General features: G+C 36.8%; 1 pseudogene; it reads right to left on the reverse strand.

Moving 5' to 3' along the window:
• Positions 1-6,190: 6,190 nt before the first annotated feature.
• LOC115985639 overlaps positions 6,191-27,023 on the reverse strand; it is a 54,680-nt pseudogene continuing 33,847 nt past the window's right edge.

The raw sequence follows: 27,023 nt of genomic DNA on the forward strand, positions 1-27,023 counted from the left end.
ACTTTAAGCTTCTTGATCTTTTCAAGCAATAAATTGTTCTTAAACTGTAGTACTCCAATTATCTGATTAGCTTTTTCAAACTTTATGGAGAGCTCTTGTCGATCAAGTTCCACATCACTCAGCTTCTTGGTGGCCAGCCTATATAGTTTCTCATGCTTCTCAGAAACCTTGTACAATTTTTCATAGGCTATATGGATATCATCTAGATCGTCCATTTTCTCAAACTTAAAGTCCACCAAGTCCTCTTCATCATCTACTGTTTCTAAAACCCCATTAGTAGGATCAACTATAGCAGTAAAGGCATTCAATATTCCCTCGTCATTATTGTCATTTGAATCATCCTTAGGCTTAGTGTCACTCAAGGTAGCAGTAAGGGCCTTGGTTTTCCCAATAGTCATGGGATAAGTTGGACATTCTTTTTTCATGTATCCAAAACCTTGACATCCAAAACATTTTGGTTAGGAAGGAATAGTGTACTAACCGCCTTCCTTAGCATCCTTCTTTCCTCTATCTTGGTTCTTGAACTGAGATAAACTAGACTGCTTATGGTCGTTATCAAATCCCTTTGCATTAACATTCTTCATGAATTTTTTGAATTGCCTCATGATATAGGATTTCATCTTAGAATCTTCATAATCAGAAGACTCATCAATATCACTACTTTTAGCCTTCAGAGTCATGCTCTTGCTCTTGCTTGATTTCCCTAACCTAGTCAAACCCAATTCATAGGTTTGCAAGTTGCCAACCAATTCTGTTAAAGGAATTTGGTCAATGTCCTTTGATTCCTCAATAGCGGCGATCTTGGCATGAAATCTCTCTAGCAGAGATCTAAGCATCTTTCTTACAATCTTGGGTTCAAGAATGGTTTCCCCAAGATTAAAGGCAGAGTTCACTATGTTCTTTAGCTTGGCATAGAACTCATCAAATGACTCATCCTCCTCCATCTTAATCTCTTCAAAGCTTGTGGCAAGCCTTTGAAGCTTTGAATCCTTGATAGCCTTAGTTCCTTCAAAGGTTGTCTGGAGGATGGTCCATACTTCCTTTACAGTTTCAGTAGATGATATCTTCTTAAACTCCTTATTTGTGATCGCACTAAATAGATCATTCAATGCCTTGTTGTTGAAATTTTCCGCCTTGATTTTAGCATCATCCCAATCAGCCGGCACTTCCTTTGACTTGGTCCAGCCTATCTCCATAGCTTGCCACACTTTTTCATCTAAAGACTGCGAGAAAGCTCTCATCCGTACTTTCTAGTATGCATAGTTAGTACCATCAAATAAAGAAGGTATAATAAGAGACTATTCTTTATCCATGACAAATAGGGGTCAATGGATCATACAACAAAGATTAAAACCTAATCAGAGTGTGCCTGCTCTGATACCACTTGATAAGCCAAGAATGTATTGACCCCTTTGGTAACTTAATCAATTAATTTAGCCAAGTGAAATTAACTAGATTAAATTACATGCAATAAGCATGGTAGCACAAACAAATTACCAATTAAACTATATATAGCAAAACATAAATTTAACATGGGTGATTTGTTTACGAATGGAGAAAACCATCGAGACACCCCACCGGGTGTATTTAAGGTCATCACTCCTGAGAATCCATAATTATCAAAACAAGCAGTTACAAGTAAAGAAATCCTAGTACCTTATACTAACCTACAGTTAAACCCTTATCCCAATACACAATTGGACTTGTAATGCAGTGACAATCTCTCCTTTCAATGCACGGCTCCAAGTACGTGACTAACCAATTGATGCACGAATCCAAGTATGTGACTAACACACTAACTTGAAAAGGATGTTGGTTAAAAAGTTCTTTAATTCATCCACATGATGAAGATCAGCAAGCTCTTTGGTTACGAAACCCTACATCGCACAAACACAACAACTTCTCCAAGAGAGAGATGAACTAGGGCAAATTGTCTCCGATCACAATTTAAGTAAATAATCACTTTGCATCACCTTTGACGGCCCCTAAAATAATCCTTATATATGTCTAGGGTTGTGAGAAAAAAAAACCCTACACAAATACACATGGATATGCGTGAAATCAAATCTGGAAATCTGAATTTTGTAACTCTCGATAAATACAGCTGTCAAGTTATTTGTCAAGCTTCCAATATTAAATCTGGATAGATACATCTTTGACAACCCTTAAAATAATCCTTATATATGTCTAAGATTGTGAGAAAAGAAATCCTACACAAATACACATGGATATGCGTGAAATCAAATCTAAATTTTGTAACTCTCGATAAATACAGTTGTTGAGCTATTTGTCGAGCTTCCAATATTAAATCTCGATAGATACATCTTTGACGGCCCTTAAAATAATACTTAAATATATCTAGAGTTGTGAGAAAAGAAACCCTACACAAATACACATGGATATGCGTGAAATCAAATCTAGAAATCTGAATTTCGTAACTCTTGATAAATATAGCTATCGAGCTATTTGTCGAGCTTCCAATATTAAATCTCGATAGATACATCTGTCGAAATATCTGTCGAGCTTTAATGAACAACACTTCTTCACTTGATTCTTGGACAGATTTGCATGGCTTTAATAATTGGACTTGAATTCTTGTTCCTTGAAGTATTAAAATATCCTAGATCTACCTAATTACAAGTAAAGTGTGTTTTGTAAAAGAATTAGTCAATTCTATATGACATATGTTCTTAACATGTTCCACATATGTCCTAACACAGACATCAAAGTAATGAATTTCACAAATTTGTGGTTAAAATCTCATTTTGTCCAAATTCAACCTAGTTAACCAAGTGTAAACACAAAATTTCTCAAGTTTGAAAATCAAATAATTGAAAGTGCTTCATAAATGTAAATTTGTATTAAAAGAATAATGAGTACAATTTTCTTTTTCTGATCATTTTATAAAAGAATAATCCTCTAATTCTATCTTCTTTTTGATCTAGATTCGAACACGAAATTTTATTCACTTTGATTGGAAAATGGATCAAACAATCTTCATAATGAATCTCTGACTTTGAGCTTGTTAGAGATTTATTGTTCTTCAAGTTCTTCGAAGGTTCTTTGAATTTAAAGGATTTTGGGTTGAAATTATTTGGGGCTTTAGAGGCTTGATCCATTGAATTTCATTGATTTAAAATGTTTTGAAGTTTATGGAAGCTCTTGAGCTTGATTCCAATACAACTTAAAGTCTTGGAAGAAGGATTCAAGTGAATTCTTTTGAATGTTTTTCAAGCGTTCTTGAGCCAAAAAATTTCCAGAGCTTTGGTGTTTTGAAAAGTTCCTCCAAAAATGAGAGGGGTGTCCTTTATTTATAGTGGTTTTAGAGGATAAATGCCACTTTGGATTGACCTCCTTGAAAATAAGTAGTAAACTCTAATTGACCCAAATTTTGCTTAATGATAATTATCTCTATTTATATATTATGATAAAGATTTTATTTTGATAAAGATAATAATCAACAAATAGTCCTACTATAATTTGTTACTTGTAGATAATTATCTCTATTTTATTTATTTATTTTAATGAATATAATTATCCACCAATTATGAATAAGAAATTGTGGTAAATTTTAATTTGCCAAAGTCATATCATCTCGGATGACACATGTCATCATTTAATTTAATTAATTTAATGTCACATAATTTGGAATTTGTCAATAAATTTTGACATGACATTTTGAATTTGCCTTGACAAACTTTTGTCTCCTTCAAATGCCCCCCTCTAGAGCATGTCCACAATTTTTTTGAGTGAATAAAATGGTCAAGTCTCGACAACTTCATGCTTTGATGCTATTATTTTCAAAAGCTTCTATTTTATTTTTTCAATCTTGAAAATTTGCAAGCAAACTTACTTGATTTAGAACCCATATAATTTCTAATATGATAGGAAGTTCCTCATGTAACATTATTTCAAAATGTCTGGGACCTTGCTTCTTCCTTGGAATCGTGTAACCATGGTGGAGTCCGCAGGTTGGGTAAATCCAAATAGGAGAGTGACTTGATAACCCATACTTCAAGGAGTTTTAGTGTAATGATAGTATTATCACTCGGCCGCCTCTTCAAAGCTTGTGCAACCAAATGGAAATCTAATTCTCAAAAAAAAAAAAAAAAAAAAAAAAGGAAATCTTATTCAAATAGGAATTGTTTGAAAAGAATTCCAGCGGAATTGTTTGAATAAGAATTCCAGCGTGGTAGTGACCACATTTAGATACCTTGGCTACAGATCTACACACTTTTTTCCAGTAATAGCAGACCCTTACATGTAAACCACATCCTTATATGATACTAGCTTCTAAGAATGCGTTGTGCGTACTTAGAGGTTTTTTTTTTTTTTGGTAAAGATTAATAATTTAGAAATATATATATATATATATATATTTCAAACAATTAAAAATGATAAACTTTAGAGATAAACAGTAACTGTAATTTCTTTTTTGAATATGTGTTTGAAAGTGGTGTAGTGATATAGAGAAAAGTTTAGGTAGGAAAAATAAAATGAACCGCATGAGGGGAAAGAAGACTAAATTTTAGGAGTTCTCTTAGTTTTTTTATTTTTTATATTTTTTCAAATTAGGAGTGTTTCACTTTTATTTGGATGAAATAGGAATAATAAAAGAGGCTAAATTTTAGGGAATAAAAAGATGATTGTATAAAAGGATGATTGTATAATTTTCAAGTAATTTGATTTTAAATTGCCCTTAATGTTTAGATATTCATATCCAAAATTGTATATACTTTTTATTTTCAATTAAATCTTAGGGATTTTATAGTTTTATGTGTCTATGTATATGTATTTGTGTGGGCTGGGAGTTCGTTGAAGATACAGAAGGGTACGCATGGCCAAGCTGATATGATGGAGCTGATGGAGTATTTGTTGAGTAGACTCTCTTTGAAGGAGATGGAGTTGTTTTTAGTTCAGGCATGGATACTTTGGAACCAACGAAACAGGTTGCTGCATGGGGGGAAGATTTAGGATCCAAACATGTTGTGCAAGAGAGCTGTGGAGTACTTGGAGGAATATCAGACTTCTCAAGGAAATTTACGTGTTGATGGTGTGGTGCAATCAGTTGGCGATGTGTGGAAACCACCTCCAAATGTGGTCTTCAAGTTAAATTTTGATGCAGCGGTGTTTGTGGAAGCTGAAAGGACTGGGTTTGGTGCCATTATACGGAATGATAAGGATGAGGTTATGGCAGCGATGTCAGTAGGAGGACCACCAGTGAGTAGTAGCGAAGAAGCGGAGCTGTTAGCATGCAGAAAAGCAGTAGAGTTCGCCACTGATGCTGGATTTTCTGAGCTTGTGATTGAAGGAGATAATAGTAATGTTATGAAAGCTCTATCTTCTTCGTTGGCTGGTCAGTCGTTATAAGGTGATGTGGTGGATGATGTGTGCCACTTAGTTTGTGGGATGCATTGGGTAAATTTCAGCTGTATTAGGAGAGGGGGTAACCGGGTAGCTCATGCTCTTGCGCAGCATGCTAGGAATATTGTTGAGGATGTGTTCTGGATGGAGGATTCACCCCCACCAGCTTTGAATGCATTGTATCATGATTCTCTTCTGTTATAAATAGATGAATGTTCCAGTTTCAAAAAAAAAAAAAAAATTCATCTCAATTGCACATCTTGGCAATGATCTTCCGAACTTTTATGCATTTCCTCTCTTAAAATGAAAGTTTTTGATATTAAGTAAAAAGTATGAATTGATTTTTTTTTCCTCAAAAATATATATAGGAAATTGATATTATTTTTTTGGTTGTAGGGTTGTCTAACATAATACAATAAATAACATTATCAATTTTTAAAAAGTATATGTGAGACACATGTATCTTATCAAATTATGTTATTGAGCATATTTAAAAACTAATACATTGTTCTTCTCAAAAAGAAACTAATACATTGTCATATTCATTATCTTATATTGGTTTTAAAAATTAATAAAATTGTTACAATTAAATATTTTCAACTTCTACATTTAAAAAATCCTTAGATCTGCATAAAAAATTTAATTAAGATTTGGTTTGCGACTAGTTGTATATAAAGCTTCTGTAGTTTTTATGCGTTTTAGCACTAGCAATGTTCTTGCAACAAAATTCATTTGCACAACTAAACCTATGCCGCAAAGGAAAAGGAAAAGTGTATTAAAAGGCCGAAGAATTTGAAATTGAATATGATTATATTATGAACTTGAATCATTTATTAATGTTAAAATTCAATCTCCTGAGCCAAACTGAATGTATTATCATATGGAAAACATCATATCTCTTGGGAGGATCGTTGACTACAAAATGTCTTTGGACCTGCTTCACTCTCTCCTGCATTCTAACATACTGATCATCAGATATCCCCAACAAGATTTTCTTGAGGTTTGGTATTTCACTCACTGAAACTTGAATTGTGAAAGAGTCCCAACTAAGAACATCGCTAAATGGAAGGACATAATGCTGTGATATTAACACAGGAACGCAGTCTGAATAGATCGCCTCAGCAATTCTTGGACTTGCAACTTCATGCCCACTTGGACAAATGCAATACTTGCTCTTCTTCATCATTTCATCGTATGAAAGTCCTTCAGAGAGTCTCTCATAAACTAGAACATCTTTGTCTTTCTCCTTCCAATGCTGGAAAAGTGCTGGTCTAATTCGACCATGCATGGCACCGGCAAAGAATGCTAGGATTGTGCGATTAGACGGGGGCAAGCCACTAGTGAGACCAGTAATCTCCCCAGTTACCAGATTGATTTCATTTCAGGAAATGATGCATCTTTCTTTGGATGGAAGTGTTCTGAGGTATTTGCATTACGTAGTACTCGGATGGAAGTGAAATAAAGCTGTGGAACATACCATGTTGCCCGTGGCCCCTATATATGTTAGATATAATAAATTGTCAATAGTTCCTAAAGTTTTAGCGATTTGTAAATTGTGAATTTAATTATTTAAATATTATTCTAATACCCTCATTCACTTATATATAGGCCTAGATTTCTCTTTAATAAGTGCAATCAACATATGAAAATTTTAAGGGTTTGAACTTTTTATTTTTATTTTTGTAATTCGATATTTATGACAAGAAAGAGGCGGTTGGACCTTAGATATCTAAATTGAAAACACTAAGAGGTATCAATCAGTTGAGTTGTAAGTTACTTAGCAGGTTAAAATTTAGACTACCTATTTGGATATCATGATAAATTACTGATTATCTTAAAAACCTAAGCAAGAGTATTAATAAATTATGAATTTAGACATTTAACCATAGTTTTAACAATATCTCTTGACTAAGGAAATCAACACAATACTGACTGAAATAGATGAAAAATAATTACCCAATCATGGCAAGAAAGCATGAAATGATCAGCTCCAAGGCTTCTGTTCTGGTATGGATACCTGTGAGCTATGAGATTGACATAACCAACAATAGTACGCTCTAGTACAGCTTTGTTACGAATAATTGGATCAAAGAGTAATGCAATGATCATAACAACGCTAAAGGGAAGAAAGAAGACATGAGCTTCATCGGGATCCCAAGTTTGGAATTTGGTATCTGTTTCCATTAAGCTAAGGAAGATTCCTTCCAAAGAGTATATGTTTTTACAATGACCATTGTGAAATATGGGCGGTTCTCCCTCTTTGTAAATGAAGATCTTAAACAAGCGTTCCATTAGGAGGTAACTCCTGCGCAGTTGAAACAAGTTGGTTGTAATAGTTGACACAAAATATTTTTGTACCTTTTTTTAAAAATATAATTTATTTTTTAAGTTTCATTGTAACCAAAAAAGAATTGCACACTTCAACCATGATGTTAGGACATATGTATTTCACATGTTAAGAACATATGTCATGATTTTATGTAATTGGCTTATCCTTTGACAAAACGCACTTTACTTGTAATTGGGTAGATTTAGGATGTGTTTTAATACTTTAAGAAACCATGTTTCAAGATCAAGTATTGAAGCCTTCAAGTCTGTCTAAGAAAACAAGCTGAAAGTGCAAAATTACTAAAACTCGACAGCTAGCTCAACAACTAGCATGTGTCAAGGTTTAAGGAAGCTGTTTAGCCCGTGTGCTCGACACATGCTCGACAACTGCTCAACACCTGCTCAATAACTGCTCGACACCTTCTATCTATCGAGGTTTAAGAATTTCAGAATTCTGATACGATTTTCTTGGGATCTGTGAATGTGTCTTTGGGCTTTCTTTTCTCCTAACCCTAGACATATAAAAGGATTGTTTTGAGGACCGTCAAACAGTTCACAAGTTACACAAGCATTGAGGAAACTCTGTTCAAGCAAATTTTGACCCGAGACAAAGTTCTTGCCCTAGTTTATCTCTTTCTCTTGAAGAAGTTACTATATATGTGTACCGTAGGATTTTGTAACCAAGCATCTTCTTGTTTTTCATCGTGTGGATGAACCGAAAAACTTTGCAACCAACAACCTTCTTAGTTGGTGATTGAAGTTGTGTACTGGAATTCGCGTAATTGGTTAGTCACGTACTTGGGAGCCATGCATCAAAAGGGGAATTGTCACTACAGAACAAGTTTAATTGGGTATTGGGGTAAGGGTTCAACTGTAGGTTGATAAGGTACTTGGGATTCCTTTACTTGTAACCGCTTGTTGTGATAATAGTGGAGTTTTGGGAGTGATGACCGGAAAATTACCCGGTGGGGTTTTTGCTATTAGGTTTTCCCTATTCATAAACAAATCACCGTGTTATTTATTTTCTACTTTATAATTAGTTTATTGATGATTTGTTTGTGCTACCATGCATTTGTATGTTAATTAACTTAATTAATTCACTTGGCTAAATTAATTGGTTAATTTATCACAAGGGGTCGATTTGTTTTTGGCCTATCAAGTGGTAGATTCGTTTTTGGCCTATCAAGTGGTAGATTCATTTTTGGCCTATCAAGTAGTATCAAAATAGGCACACTCTGATTAGGTTTAATCTTTACTGTGTTAATCCATTGACCTCTGTTTGTCATGGATAGAGGACAATCATTAATTATACCTCCTTTATTTGATGGTACTAACTATGCATACTGGAAAGTACGCATGAGAGCTTTCTTGTAGTCTTTAGATGAGAAGGTGTGGCAAGCTATCGAGAGTGGCTGGACTAAGCCAAAGGAAGCGTCGGCCGATTGGAATGAAACCAAGATCAAGGCGGCAAACTTCAATAGCAGGGCATTGAATTCTTTATTCAGTGTGGTCATCAATGAGGAGTTCAAGAAGATATCCTCTACTGAAATTGCTAAGGAAGCATGGACCATCCTCCAAACAACTTATGAGGGTACAAAGGCTATTAAGGATTCAAAGCTTCAGAAGCTTACTACAAGCTTTGAAGAGATAAAGATGGAGGAGGATGAGTCATTCAATGATTTCTATGCCAAGCTAAAAGACAGAGTGAACTCAGCCTTTAATCTTGGGGAAACCATTCCTAAACCCAAGATTGTAAGGAAGGTGCTCAGATCTCTATCCAAGAGATTCCATGCCAAGATCACGGCGATAGAGGAATCAAAGGATATTGACAAGATTCCTTTGACTAAGCTGGTTGAAAACTTGCAGACCTACGAGCTAGGGTTAGCAAGAATAGGCAAGTTGGGTAAAGGCAAGAGCATGGCTTTAAAGGCTAAGAGCAGTGACACAGATGAGTCTTCCGACAATGAAGATTCCAAGATGAAGTCCTACATCACCAGGCAGTTCAAGAAGTTTATGAAGAATGCAAGTGGAAAGGGCTTTGACAAGGACCATAGGCAATCCAGTTCTTCTCAGTTTAAGAGCCAAGATAAAGGGAAGAAGGATGCAAGGAATGGCGGTCAGTACACTGTTCCCGCAAGGCGTAAGTGCTTTAGGTGTCAAGGCTTCGGAGACATGAAACATGAGTGTCCTACATATCTCAAGAGCATTAGGAAGAGCAAGGCACTTACTGCTACTTTGAGCGACACCAAGCCTGAGGATGATTCCGACAATGAGGATGATGGATTCTTGAATGCCTTCACTGCCATTGTTAATCCTATTGATGAGATTGTTGAAGATGTTGTTGAAGAAGAGGAATTGGTGGAATCCAAGTTTGAGAAGGTGGATGATTAAGATGACATCCATACAGCCTATGAGAAACTATACAAGCTTTTTGAGAAGTATGAGAAACTGTATAGGCTAACTACCAAGAAGCTCAGTGATGTGGAACTTGATCGTGAGGAGCTTTCCACAAAGTTTGATGAGGCTAATCAGACTATTGGAGCACTAAGGTTTGAGAACAATTTCTTGGCTGAAAAGACCAAGAAGCTTGAAGCGGAGCTGTTTCAAGTCAGAGCTCAATTGTAGAAGACTTCAAGTGCGAAGCTTGACGAGATGCTCAGCATTCAGAAATCTGCTTTAGATCGAACAAGTTTAGGGTATGGTCTCTCTTCCTCTAATATTGCTTCTACTTGTACTACTGTTTTTGTTCCTCCTGCTAATAATGTTAAAATTAAGAACAATAAGATTAAAACTAAATTAGCTAGTGAGAACTTAGACAAGGGTAAATCTATCTTAGGATCACCCCCTAAACTTGAGAAGAAAGATGTAAAAAACCTTAGGGCTTAAAAGGCTAACTCTCAAAAGCACAAATAGAAGAAGCAGCATCTTTGTCATCATTATGGAGTTGCCAGTCATACTCGACTAAATTGCTATAAGTGGCTAGCCACTCAACAGAGCAATGGCATGATAGCATTTGGAAGCCAAAATCAACTTCAATCCTCTCTTGCTCCTCTTGGAGATATTCTCAAAGCCCTCATGTTCCTTTCGAACTTGAACGGTTTTAATTCTTCCCCCTCACCGCTAGTTCAAGGGTTTGCTAGACGAAAAGGTTTTTGCAAGGTGTGGAAGGAAAATGGCTCCAAGTGATTCTATCACTTTTCTCTTACTCTCTTCTTGTTTTTGTGTATGCATTACTTGTGTGTTTTGCTTTCAAGTTTTGAGTCAATCTAGTTTTTAAGATTTGCTTTGTTAAATATGTTTTTTTTTGTTATTTTTCAATTTTGTTTTGTTTTGTTTTTCATATAAAAATTTAAAAAAAAAATTGAAAAATTAGAAAAATACCAAAACAGTGTGTGTTTTGTGTACATTGGTACTTGTGTACCTTGGATAGCTATTGAAACAAAGTTTTCTAAATTTTGTATCTCTTGTAGCTTAGATGAGCATCTCTATGCACAACTAAGCAAGTGAGATTTGTGGCTCTTGTTTGTGATGAGCAAGATTAAGTTATCTCTTATACTTAACACTCGTATCACTCTTTTTTATGGGAAGGATTAAAAAATCCTAAGAGAAAGGTATAAATAACCATCTCACCACTATTACCCGCCAGTCATAATATGACACCTATATGCTTCAGCATAGCAAAAGTGCAGTGTCAATGACATTTGTGTGCTTTGGCATAGCAAAATTGGAATGTCAAATGCTTACCATCATTGGGTATTTTCTTTTCTCTCTCGTATATGCCCATGCATGATTTGCTCAAAATAAAAATATGCTAAGAAAAATAAAAAGCAAAAAGATAAAAAAAATGCTTTAAATATGATTGCAAGCGTGTATTCTAGGAGATGTGGGAGTTATAGGATGTACCTCGAAGGTGATAGTCCCCATCAAGCAATTATGATTGTGTGTAAGTTAAAGTGATTTTCTCATATCTCAAATCGTCAAAACATGTATACACTTATACTATCTTGTGATGTTTTACACACACAACACGCAATATTCTTTGCTACTCTTGATACATGTGCAAGTACAATGTGATTTGGCCATCACAAAATTTTACATGTATTAATGTATGCTCACTAAACTGTCTTGACTTGTTTTTTGAAAAATAAAATCTGTTAGACTTGTTTAGTGTGTGTGTGTGTGTTTTTTTGGGATCTGTGTGCTTAAAATTGTTGTTGAGAGATGATTTTGAAAGGTTTATATGGTGTTTGGATCATTGGTTGAGTTTCTTGTTGGATTGCATTCATGTCTGTGTTTTTCACTTCTCAAAAAACTACTTTTAAAAGCTAGCTCAACACCTCCTTGATACCTTGCTATTTGTCAAGCTTCTTAAGCTTTTTCTTATCGCAATCTTGACAGCTTCTCAACAACTAGTGGATCGATCGAGAAAGTTCCTGCCTCCTCGACAGCTTCTCAACACCTAGTGGATTGATCGAGCTTCTGTTTTTGTATCTGATGGTTTGCTCCTCGACACCTCCTCGATACTTGTATCTGTCAAAGACTAATTTCTCGACACCTACCTCGACAGATGTCTTGACACCTCTCGACACCTTCATCTGTAGACATTTACTAAGGCACTATTTAATCTCTTCATGCGATCTGTAGCTCATTTCTTTTGATCTCTCTCTCGATAGCTTTCTTTTTTTCTCTCCTAAACAATCTCATCTCACTCCAATCTTGATCGTCAAGGTTTCTTCAAGCTTTTTCAAGATTTTCTTCACTTGGTAAGCTTCTTATCTCTCATTCTTCATGCATTTCATATTTTGAAACCTAGGTTTTGGGGTTTTTGAAAATTTTTGGGGTTTTTCAAAATTGATGAATTATTGTTGAAATTTTGGGATGGGTTTTCACTTAAATGAGTTTAAAATCTCATGCATTGCATCACATTGGCATTATAATAGTATTGTCATGCATTTAGATGTGTGCAAATTGTTTGTATGCTGATAGGTTTGGATTGGGCTGAACCCATGATGCAATTTCTTTTACATGTCACATGTTCATGCATTTTCCATGCATATGTACTCTCTTTTTAATATACTTGTTATATTTGAATTGCTTGGGACTTTTTTTATTGTCTTTCTTTCTCTCCCTCTCTTTCTGTTTATGTTAGTCGTGTCTATGGCACCTAAGCGTAAATCTACTCAGGCTCGGAACCCTCTTCGTTCTGGAGCTTCTTCATCTTCTGATCCTGCTCCTCTTTCTCTTTGGTTCCATGATGATGATGCCCACAAGGCATTCTCAGAGAACTTTTATAGAGAGGTGTTCATTCGGAATGCCAAGTCATTCTGGCGGACTTTGCCGACACTGACCTTCCCACTATCATTCACAGTCGGAAATGGGAGTCACTGTGTGACGTCTCGGTCACTTGTTCTCTCATGCTTATCCAGGAGTTTTACTCCAACATGCACAGCCTCATGCTCGATTCTTGTTGTCTCTTCTTAAGCATCTTACTATAGATTTCCCTTCTCCTTTCATTTTTTCTATTATAGATGTTCATCTAGATTCGGCATCCCGTGATAAGCTACGCCATTTTTCTGTTCCTTTTCCCTCTTCTGACTATTTTTCTATCATGTGTGCCATAGACTATACTACCGTTAAACGTAGCGAGGTGCAGTTTCAGTCGAGGCAGTCGGATTCAGCAGCTCCTCCCTCCCGTTCAGCTCCATCCCATTCTGCTCCATCCACATCCGCTCCCTCCTTTTCTTCGAGCGATGTGTCACTAGGAGACATCATGGCGTAGCTTTAATGCATGGATACTCGTTCAGATACACTCTCTACAAAGATGTATCAGGTGAACGTCCGTGTTGGTCGTATTGCACGACGACAGGCGACCATGGGCGGATTTGCTCCCGAGACTACTCCTTCACCACCTTCTTTTGATTCTGATTTTGATGATGATGATGGTGATGACGATGATGCTTCTGAGGATGATGCTGATGGAGATGCTAGCTCTACCGATGAGATGTCTACTTGATACTCTTACCCTTTGTCACTCGTGACAAAAAGGGGGAGTAGTTTTGGATATGAGAATAGTCATTCTTAGGGAGAGAGTTAGTCTAGGACCATTTTGTTAGGGGGAGTGTTGATATGTTTTGAGGGATATAGTGAGGCTATTATGTATCTTTTCTTTTCTTTCTTTTATAGATACATCGTTATTGTACATTAGGTCTTGTGACCATTTTTTTTACACATACATTGTACTTATTCTCTTTATATATGGATGTATATTTCTTTCACCTACCCTTACATTTCTTTTCTCTCTTTATACACATGTTTCTTATGCTTGTATGCAATCTATTATTTCCGTTTCACACAAAGATGCTTTAATGAGTTTTGTTTAAAGTGTTTCAAAAGTACAAGTTGTCAAAGTCTACTTGCCATAAACTCTCTTCTTGCAAATTTTTTCAAGAGTTTGTGTTAGGATAGATTTTATTGTATTCAACAAGTGAATACGAGTTGAGTGATTTATGACTTCTCTCATATGTTCATTTGTTTGTTGTGGTTTTATCACAGATTGTCAAAGGGGGAGATTGTTAGGACATGTGTTTCATATGTTAAGAACATATGTCATGATTTTATGTAATTGGCTTATCCTTTGACAAAACGCATTTTACTTGTAATTGGGTAGATTTAGGATGTGTTTAAATACTTCAAGAAACCATGTTTCAAGATCAAGTGTTGAAGCCTTCAAGTCTATCCAAGAAAACAAGCTGAAAGTGCAGAATTACTAAAGCTCAACAACTAGCATGTGTTGAGGTTTAAGGAAGCTGTTCAACCCGTGTGCTCGAAACCTGCTCGACAGCTGATCGACACCTCCTATCTGTCAAGGTTTAAGAATTTTAGAATTTTGATATGATTTTCTTGGGATTCGTGAATGTGTCTTTGGGCTTTCTTTTCTCCTAACCCTAGACATATAAAAAAATTGTTTTAAGGGCCGTCAAACAGTTCACAAGTTGCACAAGCATTGAGCAAATTCTGTTCAAGCAAATTGTGACCAGAGACGAAGTTCTTGCCCAAGTTCATCTCTTTCTCTTGAAGAAGTTGATGTGTATGTGCATCGTAGGGTTTAGTAACCAAGCATCTTCTTGATCTTCATCGTGTGGATGAACTGAAGAACTTTACAACCAACAACCTTCTTAGTTGGTGATTGAAGTCGTGTACTGGAATTCGTGCAATTGGTTAGTTACGTACTTGAGAGTCGTGCATCGAAAGGGGAACTGTCACTACAGAACAAGCCCAATTGGGTATTGGGGTAAGGGTTCAACTATAGGTTGGTAAGGTATTTGAGATTCTTTTACTTGTAACCGCTTGTTGTGATAATAGTGGAGTTTCAGGAGTGGTGACTTGAAAATCACCCAGTGGGGTTTTTACCGTTAGGTTTTCCCTATTTATAAACAAATCACCGTATTATTTATTTTCCGCTACATAATTAGTTTATTGGTGATTTGTTTGTGCTACCATGCGTTTATATGTTAATTAACTTAATTAATTCACTTGGTTAAATTAATTGGTTAATTTTATCACAAGAGGTTGATCCATTTTTGGCCTATCACATGAGATTTTCCAACCAATTTTATTTTTTATTTTTTATTTTTTTATTGTTAATATGAGCATTCAGTACATCTTGAATACTTGACCATTCCTCCATATGTGAATCCTCCTTCTCGTATACACTGAGTAATTACAATTAATGAGTTCTTTGTGGCTAACCCATGATACACTACAAGAAATTTGGTCTTTAGCAACGGCATATAGTCGTCACTAATGCTTTAAATATCGTCGCTAATTATATTAGCAACGAATAATGTCATCGCTAACTTTCGTTAAATGAATTTGGTAACAAAAAAGTTTTTTAGCAACAATATTAATGTCAACACAAATACAATACTATTAACGACAACAAAGTTGTCGCTAATAGTGACAATTGTCGTCATAAATAACTTGAGACTCCAAGACGAAATGTCGTCGCCACTAGCTCATTAGTAGTGACAAATTTTTTTGTCGTCGCTAGTAGATTATCATTTACGAAAACATTTTTATTGTCGCTAATATGTCATTACTAGCAACGACACTTGCTGTTGTCATAGATAATGATATATAAGTGACCACAAACATGTCATCACTAAAAATTGCATATTAGCGATTATATTGTTTGTCGTCGCTAATAATATTTTACATTTTTTTTTCTTTAAAATTTACATTCTGAAGTTTACATGGATACTTGTTCGGAAATATCAAAGCACAATCCTATGCACATAAAAAATTTTTAATCACAAATACTCATATAAGCATAACAATTACTCAATCAATAACTACTAATAAGGGAAAATAATACCCAAGTTCAATATCATATACATAATAAAAGCTCCAATCTATTCACTCAAATACTAATCAAATGATAACGAATTTCTCATGAAGATATGCAACCAAGCTGAAACTTGTTGCAATGAACAAAACACAAAACAAGAGCCAACAAGGAACAAGACAAAGAAGAAAAAGAAAAAAAGTAACCGCTAAAATTCCATATCCAATTTTCTCAGTATTTCCAAACTAGTTTACTTTTAAAAAGTACTCCTTAACTCAAATTAAATTAAGATCCTTTTTACAATTCACCAATCAGTTACACCCAAAACACACAAAAACTTCAAAAATCATTCAAAACCCATGAAACTCTAAGACACAGAGACCCATAACTGAACTATGAAACAGTTGCTGATTTTCAAAGATACCCACAACTTGTTTACCAAAATTAAGGAATACCCAGAAGGTAAAATGAAGAGAGATCATCAAAAGTACCTCAATTCAACACAACCAAGAATGATGTGAACTTTGACACTCCCCAAAGTTGAAGTGTCAGACTTTGAGTTTAGTTTCTTCTTCTATAAATAATAAAAATGAAACTTTGTTTCTCTTACATAGTGTCTGGTAAACGCCTTACACTTACAAGTTGAATAAAAGAGTGAGATCGTGCTCTTTTCTAATCACGTTTGTGCCTTCAAGACGAACCACCACTGGTACTTTCAGCATAACCTTCAAAACAAGACCCAACAGAAGTTAACTCTTCAGCAAATGGCTTGGAGGCAATAAAGTTGAAAGTTCAAAAACGTGTACAAAAACACCTTTGAACGTTTAGACCCCCAAATAACAACTTAATCAATTCAAGCAATATGTCAAACAACTAGTGTGCGGAAACTTAACATATGCTATCAAACGAAATTGATTAAATACTATCTAAGCCATAACAAAATAAAATCCACAGCAGATAATTTAAAGGCAAAGATAGAGGAAGGAAGATGCAAACACAAAGACAACACGTGATGTGTTATCGAAGAGGAAACCGAAGTCCTCGGCGAAAAACCTCTCCGCCGCCCTCCAAGCGGTAATCAATCCACTAGAAAATAGAGTTGGGATACAAGGACAGCAAAAGACCCTCCAAGCCTAATCTACCCAGTGCACCTAAGCCCTCCAAGCTTCTTGCTCCAACGAGGTTGCGCCGAACCTTTTTCTTTTCTAGCTTCCTGGATTCCGCTACTAGACCGTAGCATCAACCAATGAAGATTGGTTCCTTCCTAACTGCTTCCCAGAAATCCAAACAGCAGTCTCACAATGATGATGATGGTGAGAACCTGGTTTGGTATAAAGCCTCTCAAGGATTTGACAATGGAAAGGAAGAGAGTTGAGGAATTTGAAGAGATTCTAAGGTAGAGATTGTGGGTGAAACAATCTGGTTTTTCTTTAGGGTTTCTCTCTCAAAATTCTCTCTGGAAGCTCTCTTTCAATCGTGGGTAATAGGGGTATTTATACTGGAGTGGAGAGGAATGTGAAACGTCAGAATTCTACAAAACAGGGGTGGCTCGCGGCTTGACTAAGTCGCGAGATAACCGTATGACCAGTTGTCCTGTTTTGTCCTGTAGTGCTCCAGCTAGCAGACTGTTCACCTTCCAGCATGCTTGGCACGTGAGGTTGCTTCTGGCGGCTTGAAGCCGCGAGTCACCCGCGAGACCCAGCCGCGACACTCTGTTTTCTTGCACACTCTTGAGCAAACTTCACTCTATCTCACTCACTACCCTTACATCAAACCCACCTAAATACAGGGTTACTAAATGCTGAATTACAAGCAAATTTGGCACGGAATAAAGCCAATAAGATGGTTGAATAAATTCAACCTTACAATCTCCCCCTTTGGCTATTCCGTGACAAAACCCTAAAACAGACTCTAGACTTAACATGTGAGTTAGGAACAGTTGAACAAAACTCACTCACACCTAACTCTAGAAGCTGTGAAGCACTTGAATCATATGAACATAATACTCCTGAAACACAACAATACACCATGATCATTGTAAGCAGAAAATTATAAAATGCATATGAAACAGGCAATATGTGATCAAGCAAAGATGGAGTTATGAAACAAACCATGGCTTGATCAACCAAGTGAACACCACAAGGTAGTGATCACAGTGCTCATTCACACTTGGAATGAACACAAGGACATACAAGTTAACAAGCACAAGGCAAGACACTTGTATGCACAACACTCAACCAATGCATATCACACAAGGCATATGCATCTAGGAACAATCCTACATGGGCACAAGAGTGACAGTACATAAACCAAAATGCATAACATTTAGATTAAAGTACTGATTTCAACATAGCATAAAGGCTGCACTAGGCAAGGTACAAACCATAAAGCCTACAAAACTATGCAAAAGACATAAACCCTAAAAGCTTACATAAGCACATGGGTACAAAACCAAACATCCTGAATAACATCATCAAAATATATTAAACTTTAAACCAAGAGTATAAGTTAAGAGTTAGAAACAATACACCAAAAAAAACATAGTGTATCAAACCCATAAACCACTAAAAGTACTTAAAACATGACTCCCCCTCAACACATTACTCCCCCTTAAGGGCTGCTCTTCTGCTTCTCAGTCCATCCTCAACAGAAACATCTCCCCCTTTTTGTCAGGAATGGCCAAATGGTCAGTGTTCAGGCTGAGTGGTGAAGCTGTCAAGTTTTGCAGACAAAACATCAATCTGATCCTGCATAGCTTTCATCCTCTCAGAGTGCTCAGTCTGGACTTCTCTGATCCCATCAAGTCTTTCTAGAATGATTTGGAAAGCATCTGGAGGAGTATCTGAAGAAGTTGATGCTCTGGGTCTTTTGCCACTCCTCCTGGGTGTTGAGGTTGATGGATGCCCGGCTGCCTCTGCTTCAGTCTCCATTGGGACACCTTCTCCTTCATCACCTTCATCTTCTTCTCCTGGAAGTCTAACACTTATCCTTTTGCAGGTAAGCCTGTTAATTGCAGAAGGTGTGGACATGGGACTGATGTCTTGTGGGATAGGAACACCCTTCCTTCTAAAAATCCTCATAAGCAAACTGGGAAAGATCAGTTTTGGCCTAGAGGTTGTTCTTGTCTCATCCACAATGATGTCATATATGTGGGAACTTATGTCTATGAAGTTCTTTTCTTTGAGATCCATCAGAAAGATTGCTTTAGCACAATTGATGGTAGTCAACTTCTTAATGGGATAGAGGTTAAACATCATGATGATTGTTAGGCACCTCATGTCCACTGGAAAGGCAGTGGTATTCAAACATTTTCCTTCTCTCTGCCCACCTATCCTTTGTTGAACTGTTTCAATGGATACACTCCTATCCTTGTAGTTGATAAACTCCTCATCATCTAATCCTTCAAGTCCTAGTGCCTCATCTATGACATGAGCATCTACAATGAATTCTTTCCCTCTAACCCAGCAGCTTAACTCATTCTCCTTTATCACAGCATTTGAGTAAAATTCCCTAATCAGGGGTTCACAAACTACAGGGAAATCACTCAGAAGTTTTTCCCATCCTCTACCTTCAAAACAACTGGGGATAAAGGTTTGTCTTAAATCCTCCAAATCAACAAATCTCTCTTGAATAATTCCTACACTCAAGAAGTTATCCCTGTATCTCTCAAAGTGATGAACTGACCTAAAAAGCTTAGAATCCATTTTCAACCTTTTGTCAGCCTTCTTCGCAGTAGTTTTCTTCTTAGGAGGTGAGGGAGCCATCTGTGATCAATCAGAAGAGGCCACAACAATACAGAGCAATATACGTGTAAAACAAGTTAGTCTCATGTAATTATCAAAGAGATATCATCCATACAACTGAACTTGAAGCATTTAAACACAGGCTATTTAGATCAATCACATGGAAAAGCAAGCCTAAGATAGGAAGTACACATAACAGCATCAGATATAGAAACTAACTTAAAGGCAGTTATATGTCAATGAGACAAAAAACTGAAAATGATATGACACATAAACAGTATTGTGAAGCACACATATGCTCCCAAAAGATTAACACAAAAGAGCAGGCATATTTAGCACATTAAACTCACAACCCCAAAAAAAAAAAAACAACTCAACAGCTCAAAGATCAGTGAAAATCAAAGAATCACATATCTAAGCACAGAATGAAGAGTAATAGTGAAACAACTAAGAACAAATCATATTCTAGCAGCAGCATTCGCAATCTAAGCGTGAACAAGGAGCAAATTCCGAAACACAAACCCATTTCTAAAACACAAATATATGCGAAAGATCAAAGGGGAAAACACAAAATCAAGTAGAAAAGAGTGGCAGAACAGAAACCCCATACCTGTGACTTGAAGATTTTGAGCTACAAGTATGCAACAATGGAGATTGGAAATGGGAGCACGGAGTGTTTGGGAGGGAGAAGATGAACAGTCACAAATATTCGAGGGAAAACTGAAACAAGTTTTAAAACTGCCCTTATTTCTGCAAAACACGCGTTTTTCGCGACTGGATTAAGTCGCCACACAGTCGCCAGATCAAGCCGCCACAGTACACAAGAACAAAAATTTGAAAAATTTTCCAAGTGTTTTTCGCGACTGGAAGGTCTACCCGCGAGTAAGTCGCGAGATGAGCCGCGAAAATCTCTGAGTGAACCTCGCGACTGGACCTTCCACTCGCGAACAAGTCGCCAAAAATGACCAGCGAAGGTGCGACTGGATCTCGCGACTTGACATACCCGCGACTGAGCCGCCAAAACAGGGCAAAACTGGATTTTTGAAATTTTCAGATTTTTCAAGCAAAATACTTTCCAAAAACACCTAAAACACTCAAAAATCTTTTTGTGCTTGAATTAACAAAGATTGAGCATGTGAAAACACATTTCATCAAGTACAATCACACAAATGAATATGGCATTTATTGAACATAAACTTGTGTGTTGTGTGTGGAAATCAACAATGAGATAGTCCTTCGTCTAATGTGAAGCTTCAATGATCAATTCAACCAAGGCATACACAATTAGCACTAGATCATGTGACCCATCTCAATTATAGAAATATGTATATATGACCTCCCACATAAACTTGATAACATGATTTGGAGCTTTACATTTGACTCCACTTTCAATCATAACAATTGATCTTTTTGATCTTTTTGAGACAATCACCTCTCATTGTGAGAGTGATATATGATATTTCACTTTTAAGGAATAAGCCTTTGGCTTTTTGAATAAACATTCACTTCAATATAAGGTCGCTTACCCTTTTTCCTAGTCAAATACTAGAATGTGCGACAGGTTTTTGCAGCTCAATATCTCTTTTCATTTGGAGATTTACATTTGGTGAGCTCTTTTTAACAAAACAAAAATAAAGAGTGGGAAGATATATAGACACAAGTCTATGCAAGTCTCAAGATCAACAAAACCATTCACTAATCATTCATGACAAGTTTGAAGATCTATTTACAACAATCACAAAGATTTCAAGATTTTTCCCACAGAGATATATGTGCATGAAAACAAGTAATGTTCAAAAATGCACAAAGCCATTAGCACAAAGGTACAAGGCAAAAGAAGTTTTGAGACAAAAGCTCAACAAAGTCAATCAAGCTTTTTGATTTTCTAATTTTTATGTGGTTTTTGGATTTTTTGACACAATAAACAAAAAGATTGATACGACAAAATTAAACAAATTCACAAGTAGACAAGCAAACGATCAAAACAGCAAAAATAGCAAGCAAAACAAACAAACATAGTCACAAAGCATAGGAAGTATTAATGCATGGACATGTTGTAATGCTTATGCATGAGTACCCTTATTCACCCTCACGTCACTTGCGTTTGGGGTGATTTCCTTATAGGATTGGGTACGGGAGTTAGGGCTTTCAAACCTTCGTGAGAAGCTCTCCAAGCAGTTGGTGAATGCACCAATCATCTTCATCACGTTCATCATTCCAGGATCACCATTCTGATCTCTAGATTGATCTCCAGCCCAAATTCTCCTATCATTTCTAGGTCCTCCTGACCTTTGAGGAGTTGCACTATTCTTTGCTCTCAACTTTTGGCAATTCGGTCGAGTATGCCCTTGAAGTCCGCAGTAGTGGCACACATAAGTTCCTCTAGGACCTCTTTGTGGTCGAGGACGTGACTTGGCACGAGATTCAGATCTGTCTGCAAACTGATTGCGAGGATTTAACATCCGTTGGTTCACCAAATTCTTCTTCTCCTCCACCTCGAGCTTCTCACCAGTAAGGTTAGCTACAACTGGAGCTTCAGCCTTTACAAACTTCACTCCTTTACTAACATTTCCAGACGAACTACCTCCTCCGGTATATCCCAATCCGGATTTGTCTGAGAAGCTCTTTTGAGATGAAATAACATCATCTAGCTTCTTGGTGGTAACCCTCTTTACTTTAGCATTAGCTTGCACAACCTCACTCTCAAGAAACCTTACTTTTGTGTAAGTTTCGGACAACTCTCCATTCAGAGTTTCTATCTCACACTTGGCCTCCCTATATCGGATTAGGAGACTTTTGTAGTCCTCCTCAGCCTTCTTCATTTTTCTCACAGCAGCCTTGGCCACCCTTGTGTATTCCCCGGACTTCTCCAAAAGTAAGTTATAATTCTCCTGAAGATTCGCGTTGCTTCCATCTACTTCAGCATCCGATTCTTCAACAATTCCTAGTGATTCATCATCACTATGTTCTCCAAGGTCTTGCACAAGCAGATTCAGTTCATCTGACGACTCAACATGAGCAATAGTCATAAAAGCTGAATAGTTCCCCTCTCCATCACAGCTCTCTTCAGACTCTGAGTCAGACGAATCCGAGTCACTCAAGGTCATGGCATACACTTTACCTTTCGATTTCAAATAATTCGGACATTCCTTTTTGAAGTGTCCATGCCCGTTACATTCGAAACAAGTGACACCTTATGTAGGTTGGGATTCTTTTCCATCTTTCCTTTTGAATTCCCTTTTCTCCCTTCCAGAACTTTGGAATTTTCTTTTATCATCAAATTTCCCATTATTTTTGAATTTCAAAAACTTTTTGAAATTTTTGACAAGGTATGCAACATCTTTGTCAACCACATCTTCTCCCGATGAGTCTTGATCTTCCACCTTCTCATTAATGGTCTTTAGAGCAAGAGATTTACTCTTCCGTTGATTGGGCAGCGACATCTCATAAGTCTGCAGAGAACCAACCAGCTCTTGCACTTTGATGTCATCGAGGTCCTTGCTCTCTTCAATTGCTGTCACTTTAGCTCGAAAACTTTCCGGCAATGATCGAAGGATCTTCCTTACAATCTTCGAGTCCTCCGTTTTCTCCCCCAAGTTGAACTTGCTGACAACAACTTCATTTAACTTCCCATAGAAAGAGTCAAAAGACTCATCCTCACTCATTTTGAGCTCCTCAAACCGAGTGATCAGCATTTGTAACTTGGTGTCTTTTACTTTCTTCGTGCCTTCATAGGTAGTTTCCAAAATCTCCCATGCTTCTTTGGCCACGGTAATATGAGAAATCCTGTGAAATTCATCTGGAGACACACCACAGAAAATAGCATTGAGTGCTTTACTGTTAGCATTAGATGCAGCAAGTGCTGCCTTATCCCATGTGGATTTTGCTGCCTCTGGTTTGGTCCAACCAATCTCAACAACATCCCAAACGGATTCATCAATAGAACATAGAAAAGCTCTCATTCGAACCTTCCAAAAAGCATAATTACTACCATCAAAATATGGAGGTGCATTTAGGGATTGAGACCTATCCATCTCAAAAGGGAGTCAAGGATCACACAATGGTAATGAAACCAATATCAGTGTACCTGCTCTGATACCAATTGAAAGTTCAAAAACGTGTACAAAAACACCTTTGAACGTTTAGACCCCCAAATAACAACTTAATCAATTCAAGCAATATGTCAAACAACTAGTGTGCGGAAACTTAACATATGCTATCAAACGAAATTGATTAAATACTATCTAAGCCATAACAAAATAAAATCCACAGCAGATAATTTAAAGGCAAAGATAGAGGAAGGAAGATGCAAACACAAAGACAACACGTGATGTGTTATCGAAGAGGAAACCGAAGTCCTCGGCGAAAAACCTCTCCGCCGCCCTCCAAGCGGTAATCAATCCACTAGAAAATAGAGTTGGGATACAAGGACAGCAAAAGACCCTCCAAGCCTAATCTACCCAGTGCACCTAAGCCCTCCAAGCTTCTTGCTCCAACGAGGTTGCGCCGAACCTTTTTCTTTTCTAGCTTCCTGGATTCCGCTACTAGACCGTAGCATCAACCAATGAAGATTGGTTCCTTCCTAACTGCTTCCCAGAAATCCAAACAGCAGTCTCACAATGATGATGATGGTGAGAACCTGGTTTGGTATAAAGCCTCTCAAGGATTTGACAATGGAGAGGAAGAGAGTTGAGGAATTTGAAGAGATTCTAAGGTAGAGATTGTGGGTGAAACAATCTGGTTTTTCTTTAGGGTTTCTCTCTCAAAATTCTCTCTGGAAGCTCTCTTTCAATCGTGGGTAATAGGGGTATTTATACTTGGAGTGGAGAGGAATGTGAAACGTCAGAATTCTACAAAACAGGGGTGGCTCGCGGCTTGACCTCGTGGCTTGACTAAGTCGCGAGATCCAGTCGCGAGATAACCGTATGGCCAGTTGTCCTGTTTTGTCCTGTAGTGCTCCAGCTAGCAGACTGTTCACCTTCCAGCATGCTTGGCACGTGAGGTTGCTTCTGGCGGCTTGAAGCCGCGAGTCACCCGCGAGACCCAGCCGCGACACTCTGTTTTCTTGCACACTCTTGAGCAAACTTCACTCTATCTCACTCACTACCCTTACATCAAACCCACCTAAATACAGGGTTACTAAATGCTGAATTACAAGCAAATTTGGCACGGAATAAAGCCAATAAGATGGTTGAATAAATTCAACCTTACAAAAGTCATTAAATTAAATTGAAAGTGAAAGAAAAGTAACAATTTAAAATGTTATGATAGTTCAATTATCACAAAGAGTCTTTTCCATCATTCCTTTTTTCATTTAATTTTTCATTAAAAGATGTCAAAAACGTTCATCTGTTTTCTTAAACTCTCAATCTACAATCACACCCACAAGGCTATAAGAAAAGCTGCTAGAGTTTTCTTAAACTCTCAATCTCTATATGAATTTGGTTGGTTATCTAAGGCCTTAAGAAATAGAAGAACTATTGAATAGAAAAGGACTTGAAAATTAAAAAGAAGACTCATGGGCTTGGTACAGCCAATCAATTCTCATTTTAGTAAATCTTGAATTTGCCAAATAATGCATCTTGCTAAGACTCATCAATGACGAAAAAAAGCTTTTGAATGGTGCCAATTAGGTCCCACATCAAAACTAGACTCTAATTCTAGAATCTCCTTGTTTGATCTTTGACCTCAATGCTATTTTGGTAACTCTCAAGAGGTTGGAATTGAAAATTTAAGAGAGCAAATCAAAGAAATGGTGATCAATGCTGCCTAAAGCATGGAGTTTATTTTACTCAGAATATAATACCATAAGTAATTGGGTTATGGTTTTTTTATTTTTTATTTTTTTATATTTATTTAGACTTGAATTATGTAACAATGGTTTTGGGTATTTTTCTCTATAAGGGTTTATCACCAGCTTGATTGTGTTTTGGGTATTTTTCTCTATAAAGGTTTATCACCAGCTTGATTGCAAGACTTCCTGACATTCATTTTGTTGAAATCCAAGAAGACTTAACAGTATTTTTGCTGGCACAACTTGTACACACACTTTAGACCAAGGAACACGTAAGCCCCTTTTGAGAGCCTTGTTAAACCCCAAATAACAATCCTAGCTGCAAACAACAATGCTTGATAGCACAATTTTTTCTTTATTGGATTTCAATTTTGATAAAAATGAAGCTATAATTAGTTTAAAAGTAAAAATCAAAGGTAATGCAAGTCAAATTAGTTAGAAGTAGACTTAAAACTAATAAATGGCTATTGATGAGCTATCTGAGAACAAAAAAAAGTTTTAAGGTTCATAATATCCATGAAAAACTAGTATTGTTGATGACAAATAGGATGAAGAGAAACTGCCAACTTAGATTTATAATTAATTACATTGTGACAAAAAAGAGTTTCATAAGCAGAGCTGAATTGATTCTTCCAAATATAATTCAGGTAAAATGAAGACAATGATACAGTATAAAATAAAGTGTTATAACCAAAAGGTGTATAAAACTAACCACATGGGTTACCTCTGAATCATCCATAAAAAAACTATCTCAAGCATTAACTTAAAAAGATTTTAATTTTTAGAAAGATGAGATAATGGGTCTATGCAGATTTTTATACTCCCTCTTCAAATTGAGAGTCCCACTTTGGGAATTTAACAATAAAGTGAAAATGATAAATGGCCAAAACTGTACCTCAAAAGCTAAAAATATACTCAACTTTTTTTAAAAAATGATTCATTTTTTTCCCTCCAAAATGATAATTCAAGAAGGTTCTAATTTTTAAACGTTACTGTGGGGCCCGGCCCAAAAATAATGGGCTATTCCAAATTCAGGCCCGACCGAGGAGCGTCCGGTCCAAAGAGAAACCACATATGAAGCATTACTCAATCCCAATAACGCCAAGGAAACCTGTCCGAGGAGTAACTCCTCCTCGGACATCACGAAGCCCAGACGAGGAACTCTCCCCAGCCAATTCAGTCCATCCTCCCAACATATAAAATGAATAAAATCCAAAATATCTCACGAAAGCTACCACCACATTAATTGCGCCCCAACCACCCCATTGCCGCATTAATGAGGAAAAGACCCCTGAACAGTACCACCTTGGCCTCTGCAACTCACAAAGGGAGTGATGAGGGTGGCTGATGGGACAGGTGCTCAAGTAGATGCTTAGATGATCAACAAGTGTAAGGTGGAGATGAGAGGAGGAGAACTATATAATGTAGTGGAGTCCCTCAAAGAAGAGGA

This window comes from Quercus lobata, chromosome 4, assembly GCF_001633185.2.
Source record: "Quercus lobata isolate SW786 chromosome 4, ValleyOak3.0 Primary Assembly, whole genome shotgun sequence".
Lineage (NCBI taxonomy): Eukaryota > Viridiplantae > Streptophyta > Magnoliopsida > Fagales > Fagaceae > Quercus > Quercus lobata.